The sequence below is a fragment of the Rhodnius prolixus genome, unplaced genomic scaffold, assembly GCF_049639745.1.
Source record: "Rhodnius prolixus isolate KJV_2025 unplaced genomic scaffold, Rpr scaffold_4, whole genome shotgun sequence".
NCBI classification, from domain to species: Eukaryota; Metazoa; Arthropoda; class Insecta; order Hemiptera; family Reduviidae; genus Rhodnius; species Rhodnius prolixus.
The window spans coordinates 34,107,048-34,121,132 of NW_027411614.1; the positions used below are offsets into that span (position 1 = coordinate 34,107,048).

General features: G+C 33.2%; 1 protein-coding gene across 2 annotated transcripts in view; it reads right to left on the minus strand.

Annotated features, from left to right (window-relative positions):
- Window positions 1–14,085, minus strand: part of LOC141456351 (uncharacterized) — a 339,891-nt gene that overhangs the window by 23,351 nt on the left and 302,455 nt on the right. The gene's annotated exons all lie outside the window — the stretch shown is intronic.

The following is a 14,085-nucleotide window of genomic DNA, read 5'->3' on the forward strand; positions in this document are numbered from 1 at the left end:
AAAAAGATCGTGGATGTAAGTTAATTTGGTGACTTAGCTCAAAGCTAAATGTTACGTCTGACAAATATTTAGTTCGATCAAATGGCCATCTAGCGTCAAGACAAAGTTCTCGCAATAGAAATTCTGCTAGGCAACAAGACAACGTTGTAGGAAGCAAAAAAAAGGGTATTATTTCACAAGAATCTTTAGCACCTCGAAACTAACCTGGAGTATAGCCTAAAACTTTAAATAAACCCGGTAGGCATAAATTTTAAAAACATTTCTCTAGTTTATCTAGATTTTCTTCGTGTTTAATGCATTTTTTTTGAAGAATAAACGACAGTGAATTCAGTGTTGAACCCTATAATTTTGAAACAACCAAAGTCTCTCAGATTTTGCATTCACACGTCTCTGCATCAAATCAAAATTTTATCAGGACAACGATTGTTGGTCCAAAGGAGTGATCGCCAACAACTAACTCAAAAGTTTTAACTCTCGCGGACCTTCAATGAGCTTGTTTGTTCATTATCTCTACAGGCGAATTAGATAATAATACCACGCCATCAACCATGGTTAAGCTGCATGAAGTTATCAATATCGTTAATGAAAATGGCGAAGAGTAAGGTGAGATACTATCTCACTGCAAAACACCTTTCGATACCCGAACCTCTTCAGTATATACCTGACTCACTTTTATCTTGGTATTGGTAACGCTGTAGAGGTTTGCTAAAATTCTCATCCACTTAACAACAAATGTCAAAATTATACAACTTATACCAAAGCAAACAGTGATCGACAGTTTCAAAAGCCTTCGCGAACTCGACAAAACAACCATATACTGACATCTCTTTATACTCGCTTCGGCGGTAGATATACGGAGATTTTTAATAATAAATAAGAATCATTTTTTCAGCGGAGCTGTATTTTAAAGACTGTATTGTCCTTCCTTCATAATATCACTTCAAAAAGTGCAGAAAATAAATTATGATTAATCGGAATACAAATATTTATCAGATTTCAATGTGATTTTAGTGAAAAGCAAAGTCTGCCGTCTCTCATGGAACTCCGACAATTTGAAAAAGAACAACTTTTTTAAAAACAAAACACCATAAAACTTTCCAAAATTGCGTTCTTTGGTACACCCGAATTCTCTAATATCAAATCAAAGAAGCTTTTCACTGTACCCACTAGATGACTGGCAAAGAAGTGTTCCAGAAATGAATGGGTCAACGCAGGAGTGTCATCACTGGATGTCTTCTTCAAACGCGTCCTTCGTAAGAACAGCTTAATTTTTACAAGAAGGCAATTAAGTAACAATTACAAATGCTATTTTTTCAATCAAAAGATTTAAATAAATAAATAAGAATCGTTTGAACTCCCAGCGATTCAGTTTGTGAACGATCATATTCACTAAATAACTAAATATTAAAACTTATTTCTGATTAAAACCCAAATTTATAAAACTGTCCTTATTGAAATATTTCTTTAAATAATCAAAGATAGTTAAAATTCTCATTCAGTGATTATTGAAAAGGCTGAATACCCGTATAATTAGAGTCGATATTAATGACGCTAAAAAAAGGTTTAACGAAAATGCATAAATGATAATAATTTATTGTTTAATTACAATATTTATTCATTTTTTTTTTAATATATGAAGTTAATTATTTTAAAAGATTATTCTTCTTTTTTTATACATATTTCATTGTGTGCTCGGTCACTGCAAATATATAAGCCGCATGTTGGGTGACGGGGTGTACATGCAGTGTTAGCTTATCGAACCGTCCGGCAGGACCACAATCTTGAAATTAAAAACCATTTATTTTGTGTTAATTAAAAATGTCACACCCACAGTTATGTGCGGAGGACAGAACGGCCTCGGCCAAAAAGCCAGCTGTTTTAGGCAAATATGGTTTATAGAGGGAGTCGCCCAACAGGACCCTCCATTTTCTGTTACAATTTCTCATTAAGTTATGACATTAGTTAAATTTCTTCTTTATTTTATAAAACAGATTTTTATTCAATGCTAACTTTTTATTTTTATGTATAAAATAACGGCTACAGTGTATTTTATGTACTGGATTTATAATTTATTTTATATTTCACATTTTCGTATCAACAATTAGTCAATCTTTTATAATCCTTGGCAAGTCTATTTTTGGAGCATGAATCTTTAAAACTCAACGCCCGTCAAGTTAACCCCAAATCCTAGTTCTTACTAATTTATTAACTCTCAACTGGTATCGTCTGGTCAAATTTGACCTGCGCGTTTTTCTATTGTGTGGCATTTTGTAGGAATTAACTATAAATATCTCCCCTTCTCTGAATTCTGCTCTTTCATCCTCACCAACAACCGACCATACAAATCAGTCGTTCTTGAGCAGTGCGAGTAAATAAAATATAGGTTTTGGGTCAAATCTGACCCGACAATACCATTTACGTTATAACTTTTTTCTTAATATTTTATATTTTTATGTTTCGGAGTTTGTTTTCTGTTCTATTTGTTAATATTATTCTATAACATTAAATTAAAACTGTCCGGTAGGACAGTTGTATAAGGGTTGATCGTCAAAAACTGCACAAAAAAGCGTAACGTTGAAAAACTCCCAACTTTGACAATTTTTTTCTCTTTTTGTATAAAAGATAAAATTCCCAAATTTTCTTTATAATGTAGGGCAAATCCTCCTTTATGACTGTAATTTTTTTGCAACAACCCAGATCTAATAGATTTTAAGAAAAAAGTTGCCGAAAATGTGCAAAAACGGCATTTTCAAAAATTGTTCTTGTTCTTGTTGTTGTTGTTGTTGTTGTTGTTGTTGTTGTTGTTGTTACCTTTTTTGTAAACAACGTAGCGCCTAAACGCGAGAACCAATTTTCATGAATGAGGTATCATTCGAGTCGGAATGTTATGTAGATGTGCCTTTTGGGGGTCTCGACGCTGTACATGGAAAGGGAGAGGAGTTAGCCCCCTTTATGTAAGGCCCCCTCCAAAATTATTATCATTAATTACTCTGTAAATCTTAGCCCGATTTTGATAAAATTTGGTAGGATGACAGGGTTAGGGCTCCCCTACGTAACATTAAAGCGACGATCTGCTCTTACACTTGTTAAGGGGAAGTATAGCAATCGTTTCAAATTATCGAAACGTGAACCGATTTTCATGAATGAAGTGTCATTCGAATCGAAATTTTGTACAGATTTGCACTTTTAAAGTCTCGACGCTGTGCCTCATAAGGAGGGGAGTTTGCCCCACCCAAGTTAGGCCCTTTCTAAAACTATTATTACCAATATTTCTATAACGCTTAGTCCGATTTTGATAAAATTTAGCAAGAAGAAGTGGTTAAAGCTCCTCTACGTGGCTGTGAAGTGCCATCATGCTCTTACACCTACTAAGAGGAAGTACTGCAATCGTTAAAATGATCAATGAGTGAACCGATTTACATCAATGAATTGTCGTTCGATTCAAAATTTTTGCCTCTTCGCCTTTTAGGGAGAAGTACTGTAATCGCAGTTTATTTCTCTTATTCCTCTTAAAGGGAAGTACTGAAATCGCAGTTTAATTTTGCTATTTACGTACAAATTACCTTTTTATTTTATTCAAAACGCTTTCTCAAAAAAATTGTTATTGAGGATGGTTTGGGGGACCGCAACTGTAATCATTCTTTAAAAAGATCTCTCCAGTGGTAGTAACTCCGACTTAACATCTTTTCAGGTTATAATGATAAAATTAAAATTTATTATTCCCAATTTTAAAAAAATCTGTAAAGCAGATATGTAACTTTGCAAAACATACAAAAGGAAAATCTATCTAAAAGGTACAAAAATCTCTTTAACAAAAACTTACAGTTTAAAATGTTAAGTATAAGGGTTGATTAAACGCCAAAAGGTACACAAATCAGCAAGTACCCATCATTTCATTTATACTTCATTGATATTATTTTAAGTAATTTTACTACATTAATTTTCATTAATATTTTTTTGAATTTATTAGATGTTTCACAGACCCTTATGCTGGCCAGTTCATTCATTTTCTTTTTCTTTTTTTTTATGATTTAAGTCGCGTCAACATCTAAGGTTATTGGCGCCCGGAGCTTTTTTCAGTGCACTGCCGGCCTCCGGACAGTGTTCTCTCGTTACAGACAACACTGTGAGCTGTAAGAAGCTCTTAGAAAGAGAAAATCTAAGGGTCTGCAGCTGGATTCGAACCCGGAACCTCCACGTGGGAATCCAATACGCTAACCGCATAGCTAATCCCTTCCCTTTGTTCATTCATAATATTTTATTTTTTTGTTCTAATTATGATAAAATGTATATTATATCTTCATAATTAAATAGGTACTTTATTTTAGCTTTATTCCAAATTATTCTTCTGATTTATCTTTATTATGCTTTTTATTCTGAGTAGTCACATATATGTACGAGTATGTTCATGCACGTTAAAGTAGAAAAAGACTAAGGTAGAGTCGGCTGCTATTTAAATTTGAATCACGGATTTAAAACAATATTTCAGTCTAGAATTCGTCTTTCCGAAGTATTTGTGAGCACAAATAACGCGTAGGTAATATCAAGTAAATTATTCAACAATAATTATTCATTTCTCAATTGTAATTTAATGTAGTCCCTCTAATTTTACTTATAGTAAAATACTGGAATAATTATGTTAGCTGTCATAAAAATATGCATATCTTATTTATCTTATATTCCAAACATATAATACTGTGGGAAGAATACCTAGATTGAGAATGTAATTGAAGAAAACTATATTATTTGCGATAAAGCCAGATAATTATTACCTATTATTATAAACGTTTGACTACTACATAAAGTAACAATTACTTTAATCGAAGAATGAACTTAAACCGACGATTTTTATTTAAAAATAAAAATAAATAAATGAAATCATTGATGAATGTTGGTGTAAGCATTTTTTTTAAAAAGTTTTTGAATTTTCTAGCCTCATATTTATTTTTTTTAATAAAGTTTTTCTTTTTAACCTGTGATTAATAGTTTGTTGATTAGATATTACAGTCAATCTAAGTTAAATGGTGTTCTACTTGAACAAATATTTTGTAGATTAAAATGGCCAGCATAAGGGTCTGTGAAACATCTAATAAATTCAAAAAAATATTAATGAAAATTAATGTAGTAAAATTACTTAAAATAATATCAATGAAGTATAAATGAAATGATGGGTACTTGCTGATTTGTGTACCTTTTGGCGTTTAATCAACCCTTATACTTAACATTTTAAACTGTAAGTTTTTGTTAAAGAGATATTATATAGTAAATATTACATAATATTTAATATTATTGCTGATGGCTGGTTCTGTTCAGTTAAGCTGGTCCATGAACTAGGAAAGCTAAATTTGTCTTACTCGGAGACATTACGAAAATAATAAAAAAGAAAACCCCTCTTATATAATTCCAAATGAAAAAAAAACCAGTTAAGGGTTAATAATAAGTTTAATTTAAGTTAATTTAATATATTGATTAGTTCAACTGTAATTACAAAATATTTTATAGTTACGATAGTTAGTGTTATCTGTAATTATCAAACAAAATTTCATTTTAATTCTCTTTCTGTTTAACTTAATTCATTAATTAGCAAATATCATTTTAGAAGAACAAAAAAATGAAAATAAATAGCCTTCTTTAGGAAAGATTTTATTGTGGACAAACACGCCATAACGAGGTAATATTTTAAATTATGAGGCGATTCTAAATCTTAAAGAAGAGAAAGAAGTCTATAAAGATGGGCCTGCAGAAAGATCTCTCAAAGGGAAAATGATGCACAATTGCAAGTTTCACCGAGCGTAAAAAACTTAATTTTTAATTAACGTGGCAGCCATTGTCTATAAAATGAAGGGAATTTTCATTTAGCTTAATTAACTTTTAAAGCAAGAGGACAATTGTTTAATTTGAATTAAAAATAACGTAACTAGATGAATGTAGGACCTAGCTCTTAAGTAATAACGACATCAACGTTTCTCTCATTAGGTTCTATTAAATGAATTTAGGTGCGATGGTTCCAGCAAATTCACTTGGTTATTGTATTGCGACAGAATCAACTTTTAAGAGCTGATATAAAATATGCAGATGCGCGGGGTGCGTGTACAGTGATGAGCCTGGCACTGAGTATTGTGTTTTGTAATAATAATTTTATTTGATTCAGATTTAAAATATTGAATTTAGAAATTTGTCTTTTCAGTCTACTTTCAGACTGACAAACGATCTAAACTCAACCAACATAACAAAAGATACCTTCTGTTACTGCGCTATTTGGTTATTCGGCATCGAAGTATGGGGGATCGACTAAGCGTTCCAACTCACTACGCCTCCAGACATTACAGTCAAAAATACTACGAAAACGTCTTAACGCTCCATTCTATGTATCTAACCTCACCCCATCCATAATGACCTCAAAATCCCTTTTATTACAGATCTTGCTAAAACTCGTTTTCTCAAATTTCATTCTTCTACAGCAGCTCATCCTAACCCCTCTAATCGAACAACTATCTTCTTCTGCAATACCATGTGATCCTCCAAGAAGATTGAAGAAAAGATGGCCTCGCGATCTACTGTCATAAGAGCAGACATATGTCCAAGATAATGGAGTGACACTGCTGGGTGCTTTCTCCACTCGTATATTTTCAAGTGTTATTTTTTTTGTTATCATATAGCACATTTGCTTTTTGCAACAATCGTTGCAATTGTTTATACAATAAAAGATTTTAAAAAAAGAAAGAAATCTGTAATCATGGTGAAGAATACGGAGATATGTAAAAAACAGAAGATAATTTCCCACCCTAGCACCTGGCTCTAGGAATCAAAATGTGTAGGCTAAATTACCCGCGGGTATGTACACGGCCCCGTTTACAGATAAAAGTAGGTCTGTATCGGTTAAGTATAACAGTTTGGTGTTATTTCGACTAGAAACAGAACTTACTAACAATTCCTTATATTTCAGCAAAGTTACTAAACACCTGAACGATAAGGTAGCAGTGCCTTTGACTGATAGATTGTAGAATTGTTTTAACTAATTGCTCTGGTGAGACTTCTCAAATGAGACTTCAATTTAGCGTAAAAATGCTCTGCCATTTATGCAAATCGTAGACTATACCTTAGCCTTATCTAAATTCTCTTGCTGAGAGGTAGAGAACTTTCTTAGCCTCTCTGAGGATAAGTGAGAGAACTATAATTTAATATTCAGGTAAATATTATTTTACTACTAACCTTGGGGACCGGGCAAAGCGATGACTGCGTGCCTAGACGTAATTTTGGCTTTTTATTAGCTTCATTAGCTAGCGCTGGTCAGCTTCATTTAATGCTGCTACTGAGCGTCTATTGCGATTTAAAGACCGCATGCTAACTGCAGAAATTAGTGGTGTGACTATCGCTAAATAAAGAAAGAAGAAAAAAGATCTTGCCCTTCTGGCAGATGGGGTGAACTTTTCTTTTTTGTAGAACTGGATGAACGTCTTCCTTCCATTGTTTTGACTGCTACTTAGTTTGTCCATTACCACATTATGCATCATCCTGATTTTTTTCATGGCGTGCTTGAGGATTGTTGAGGGATCACCAGTTTTAAGACACAGGTCAATTAGCCAAAAACTATCAACTCCTTCCACCTCTTTTGAAGGGTAAAGATTACCCTTCATTGCATGGTGTAGCCAATTGGCTACATACCTTTTCTACTTGAATTTTTCTCAACTACTGCATCCTATCGGTTACTTGATGCATTTATCCTTTAGAATAGAAGTTTTTGTTTATGTAGGCCAAAGGTTGCCCCACAGAATGCACTGGAAGAGAAACAGTAGTTTTTTTTTCTATCGGTCCTCCCTTTTGATTTTTTCGTCACATGCTGCTTCAAAAAGGGGTTGGAGGAAATGACATTTCATTTAAGAATTTGGATAAATTACTAGCGTTCACCTTATACACCAAGCTAAGTTCTTAAGAAAAATGTACTCAGTTAAAAAAGAAATACATTTATTTTCTTTAAATTTAAGTCTTTAGCCGATTAGGTACTAGCAAAAAAACCTAAATAAAATCGATTTGAGATGTTCAGAATTTTTTTTTACTATTTTTCCCGTGAAATAGAGGGTTTGAAGGATAAACTGTAATTTTTTGAACGAAAAATAAATATTCATGCAGTGAAGGGTTAAGTAAAAAGAAAAGATATTTAGAAGGCCGAAATAGGTGAACGTCCGACTGAATCTCTTCTCTCTCTTTTATACAGATTTCTTACAGTTTAGCCCAATAATTGATTAATTGTTTTTTGTCATTGTCCTTTATTTGAGCCGTCCACTGCAAAAATCGATTAAATCCGCTTTTTGAAATATCTTAAATTTAACCGTCAAAGCATTTGGTTCAGTCATAGCTTTTTATATTTACAATAAATTTCCCAAATATAAAAGATTAACACCATTAAAGGACACAATTTTAGGCCATTGAATAATAAATAATTTATTTCAGAAGCCATTTTGATTAACTCCGTGCTCTAATGTAAATCGTTGTAATAATTCAACTCAAATACAGTAGAAGGCATTGAATGAAATCGATAAATTTATTTGAATTTATATTATAAAGGGAATTTAAAAAAACAATATGCATTATTTCATTGTATTTCTCCACTTTGTTTTTGTTTTATGGAGTTAATCGAGTTGTACAGTGAACGGCTCAATTTAATAATTTGTTTCAAGACTTCCTATATAATATGCTACCGAGGTTAATAACTTTAATTTTTTTTTTTTTTTTTAAGTTTAAAAGTTTAACATTAAATGAGAGTTTCAAAAAATACTTGTGAATTTTATCCCGTCTCATTATGCAAGACTGTAATTCTAGACCTTTCGCCTCTTATCTGACCCAGAGTCAAAGATACTTTGACCAACTTACGGCAATAGTTAGAGGCTTTTTTCTAAGGCCTTTATCAGGTAGCCATTTTTTTGGCAAATCATCGAGAGAAGTACAAGTATGTTAAATATACAGCCGCCCATTTATAAATAGAGAGAAAATATCAGAAGAATAGAAAATGTAATTCAACTTTTTGTAATAATAAGCTCATTTATCTATCAGCTTCTGCCAATGAAATGCACATTAGTGAGGTAGAAAATGGCCGCCTAGATGGACATTCACAAAGTTATAATACGATAAATGTCACTATAGTAAAAGATAAATTGATACGAATAGGTTTACAAAAGCAGGATAATGCTGAATATAATTAATATGTTGCAATGTAGGCGAATAATTATTCGATGGGGAATTCAGGCTGCGGACTGCAGGACTGTCGGGAGCTTTGTTCTAACCCAAGGAGATGTGTTGTTTGCTGCACAGCTAAATCTAATTATTGCCATCTTAATAACACAACTATTAACAAAAAAAAACTTACTTAATAGTTGATTACTATTATAGATTGTTATTGCTACTTAATCGTTTCATAAAGCTGAAACTCCTCTCATAAGTGCTGGTTACTGCAAAGGAGTCACTACATGAACCGTAACTTCTAACCGATCATAGCCATAAAAAAAGAAAAAACAATCATGGAATCAATCATTTACACTTCATGCACGATAAAACAATAACAAAATAGGAACATGTTTTACACGAAACGGTGTAAAGTTGGCTAGACAGTTTGATGTGCCAGTTAGATGGATAAGTGCACATCAGAGGGTAAAAAAATGAAAATACTGACTTTGATATACCTACTTTCCATCTAGCAATATTATGCAAAATCATAGAGTGTAATTTTTGCGTGCTAGAAGATTGACTCATGGCAATCTTTGTTCGGCTAGCCTTCTCTTGTACACTGTTAAAGTCTACTAAATTGATTGAGATCTGACCTTGCTTTTCACACCTTTGTTATCCAATCTTGTTAGGATTTCTACAGGAGAACTGAAGCGATAGAAAGTCTACTCTATGAACATATTAAATGATCTACATGTTTAGGAGATATTATTTTACAGTATCTTACACAAATGACAAATAATCATTATTCAACATACTTCTTCACCAAATAATAAATTTTTAGCAGCAAAATAGATATGCGAACCTAGCCTCGCAAAAGTTACACGATCAGGATATTTCAATCAACGAAATTTTGGCTCTTTATTTAGCTCAGTTAGTGAAAAAGATTATTGTTTGAAACCCCAACCTGATTAATGCATTTAAAGGCGATGCACCAGTCACTATGTAAAAGCATTAAGTTAGATATAGCTCTCGGAGAGGGAGCACTGAGTCCAACACTTCCCATTTCGATACCACATTCAAATTTGGACTCATGATTAGCACTCATGATTTTAATCTAATCACATTGAGACATTTCCATTGCAACATAATCAAAGTAAGACATTAATCGAACCAAGTATCAGCTTTGAGAAAATTCATCACCGATAAAATGTTTAGGGTGAGTGGTCAGAAAGTGAGAGACCATAATTATCAACAATTTATATAAATTGATTAAAAATAATAAAGTGGCAAATCATCTCATGCAGCACCATGCCTCGATATCCAAACAAGACAATTGGGTTGGATATTATAGCGGTCAAAATATGCCACCCTAGCAAGTACAATCCCTACATGAAAATGAAAATAAGTAAAAGGTGATAATGGTCTTAGATGTCGATGCGTATAAAATAATAAAAAAAATAAATCAAAACTACAATTATGCCGACTTCCTGTAAGCAAAAATTAGTAATTATAAATTTGACCACTAGAAACCGAAAGTTATCGGTGTTCATAAACAGAGTTCATAAACAACAATCGTGCCTTAGAGTACCATCTAGCCATTCTGGTTAAAATTACTCGTCTTTGAAACCTTTTGAAAGAAAATATCTCCTAAAACTAAGTAAGTATATCATTACTCAGGCTAAAATGTGAGTAACTTATTACAAGTGAGTTAATTTCCCAATAATCCGCTAATTCTTATACCTATAATCCGCTCATGAGCTGTGGGTAGCTCATAGGTTAAATTATATTTGATTTCAAATTGAAACGCATTTTATTGAAACAACAAATCTTTCAGGAAATCCACCTTACTGTACCCCATTTGTAACAGTTAATCTCTATTCGTCACAATAGACTTCCCATTTTTTGGCTTAAAAAAAAATAAAAGAAATCTTGTTCTATTCTGTAACATCTATTGTTATGTAAGCTGGTCGCAAGTTCTAAGGAATTGAATTCACTTATGTGCATTGGATGGTACCATAATGCTTTTAACTAGATTAAAACGGAGAAAGAACTCGTTCATGCTTGGGACTACTGTTGCAGGAGTAATTCAGGATTGAATCTAAAAAGTAATTGGAAAACCTTCATGAAGGTTTCACATTTTTTTAGGACACAAATTGCGTAGATAATGTTACATAAACCTATTTATATAATCATTCTCATAATAACAAATTCTTTACTCAGAATATAACAACAATTCAATTCAGATATTATTTTCTCTACAGGAAAGAAAAGACATTACTTTACTTTAATGAGGTAAAATTGTAACTGAATTTATTAAATATACACTCAAGATGGATATTGGTGAAGAGGTTATAAGGTCATCAATTATCAATGAAAGGAGTCAAATTCTTTGGATGGAGGCGCCACGGTAGTCGAGCGGTTAGAGGCGAGGCCCGCATAGGTAAGATGTATTATGTAAGATGAGATACTGGGTTCGATTCCCGGTTTTTAGGCCTTGGATTTTATCTAATGGTTAATAAAAGAATTTATTGTAAAGAATGATTACTAGTCGCCTCCGTTCTTGACGCCAAATTTGGTAATTGTACGTAAAGCTTGCTTTAACAAAAATTGGCTTTACTTTTTTACTTTAAATTCTTTGGACCGTGTGAAGATTAGCTCTTGAACGCAAGTTACTTTCAGATAGGAATGAAGGATTCTACTAGAAACGAAATTTGGGTGTCGGTTATCCGATATCCTTTCACCGAAGTGCTTGGAGGCGATAGATGATGAAATGCTTGCATTGTATCATGCATTTGTAAAATATAAACTCTTCAAGCGTCTAGATTTTCTTCAAGCTTTGGTTGTTCACATTGCCAGGGGTTTTTTAAAAAATTTATTTTGTAATTTACAATGTGTATAAAAGTGTACAATCAGTAAATATGATGAGAATGATGAAGTGGTGCGGAGGAAGAGCAGGAGGAGAGAAACTACCCACCGGTAGCACTCTCTTCAGGAGAAGGATGACGTTTGGGTCTTGATATTGCGAGGAAGTCACGGGACCACTGACGATTCAGTCGGCGAGTATTGTTAGGGATGTCAGAGGAGGCGAGAGACAGAACAAGAGGATTAGAGCAAGTAGAGAGAGCAGTATGGAATTTTTGGTATTTAGTCTTGGCGAGTTGGTGTACGAAGGGAATGTTGAGGTCGTAGTGAAGAGTGAGGTTAGTCACCGTAGAAAGGAGCCTCAGCTATCTGTCGGAGGAGTTTTGATTGAAATGTCTGTACAGTCCGTATGTTTGTAGGTCTGGCTGAAACCCCACAGCTCTAGTCCGTAGTTCCACATAGGTTTGAGGATAGTGCTGTATATTAAGCGTTTGAGTTCTATGGACAATTTGGAGCGTCGTCCAAGTAGTCTGTAAAGCAGTTTTGCACGTTTTTTAGTCATTGCTTGTCTTTTAAGTCTAGTATGTGGGTTCCACGTGAGTCGTTTGTCTATGTACAGCCCAAGGTAGCGCACCAGATCTGTACAAGGAAGAGGATTGAGGACAAGAGAACAGGAGCCCCGCCGGAGAGAAAACATGGCGTGCTGGCATTTCTGCGGGTTCATATTGCCAGGTTATGAATGAAAATAAAAAAAGCTGATCTCTCATTTCTTTTAATTATGCCCGAACAGGAGGGGACAGCTACCCAATTCGCGAAAATTGGAATAAATTCGTCAAATTAAGAATTAAATTGCAGCCACTTTAGCAAGTCCTCAAAAACACAGAATTTACTGATCTAGCTTATAATCCAGCGTCAAAATCTAAGTCAATGTATCCATTTGTTGCAACACTGTGTCTTGTACCACAGTACTGTATTACAGAGATACGAGTGCATACAAGAGCATATGGAACTGCATTCTGTATCAGATGTGATACAAAACAGTTTTCAACAAACGGATCTTTTCATATGACCAACAAGAGAGGGACAATTTAGACTAGAACATTTAAGAATTTATTATTATTCGTCCAAAACAATTAAAGTAATTAAAATTAAAAAAAAAAAAAAATACTTCCGATCTCTCTGAAATATTTGAGAAAATGTTAAGAAATTTTTTAAACAAGTACTATTCAAATGTACTCACTCCAAATTACAATTTCACACACAACTACACTGTTGAAAAAGAAAAGAATATGAATAAACCTTAATCTTTTTTTTTTAAAGTGCAATCTGTAACCTTCGACTTCATTATTTTAAGACAACCTACTTTCAAATCAGCTACTGGTCCATGTAAAAGAGTTTTTAATGAATTAAACAACTTGATAAACTAACACTATTGAGTGCTCGTGAACACGTTTTCTTGTAAAACAAACGTAATTTCTCATACGAAGATAAAAGGAATCTTAGAAAATGATATACCGTTTGAAAGCCTATTAAACAAGGAAACTTTTATACAAAAGTGCCAGCACCTAGGTCTGATAATGATCACGTAAGGGCCTAATGAGTTTTCTTAAAAAATTTCGATTACTTTTATTTTTCCAGCATTCGGAGGAAGATTGTAGCTGTTTAGAGAATAACTTATGCTTCGAAATGGTATCATTTTTTAGAAAATTTATCTGTCTTTCTAATCGTGTCATCAGAATCGAATTTGGACTAAAACTTTCTGAGTAATAACATTTTGATTGGTAAAAAAGTAATGATTTTAGAAAAAAATTTAAAGTGACGTCACTCAAGAACAGTGGAAAATATGAAGTTGGCCAATACGTCATTGAACTCCACTTTAGATCTACTACACACAGTAGGGCTAAGGACAATATTTACTGGTTCACCCTGTATAAACAGCCGGGACATCTAAATACCTGGGAACCTATATTCTTAAAACAACTTCATATTATTATTACTTCAAAGATGTATACTCCATTATTGATCAAGATCAGATAAAAACAGTCACGAGTAAAAAACCAA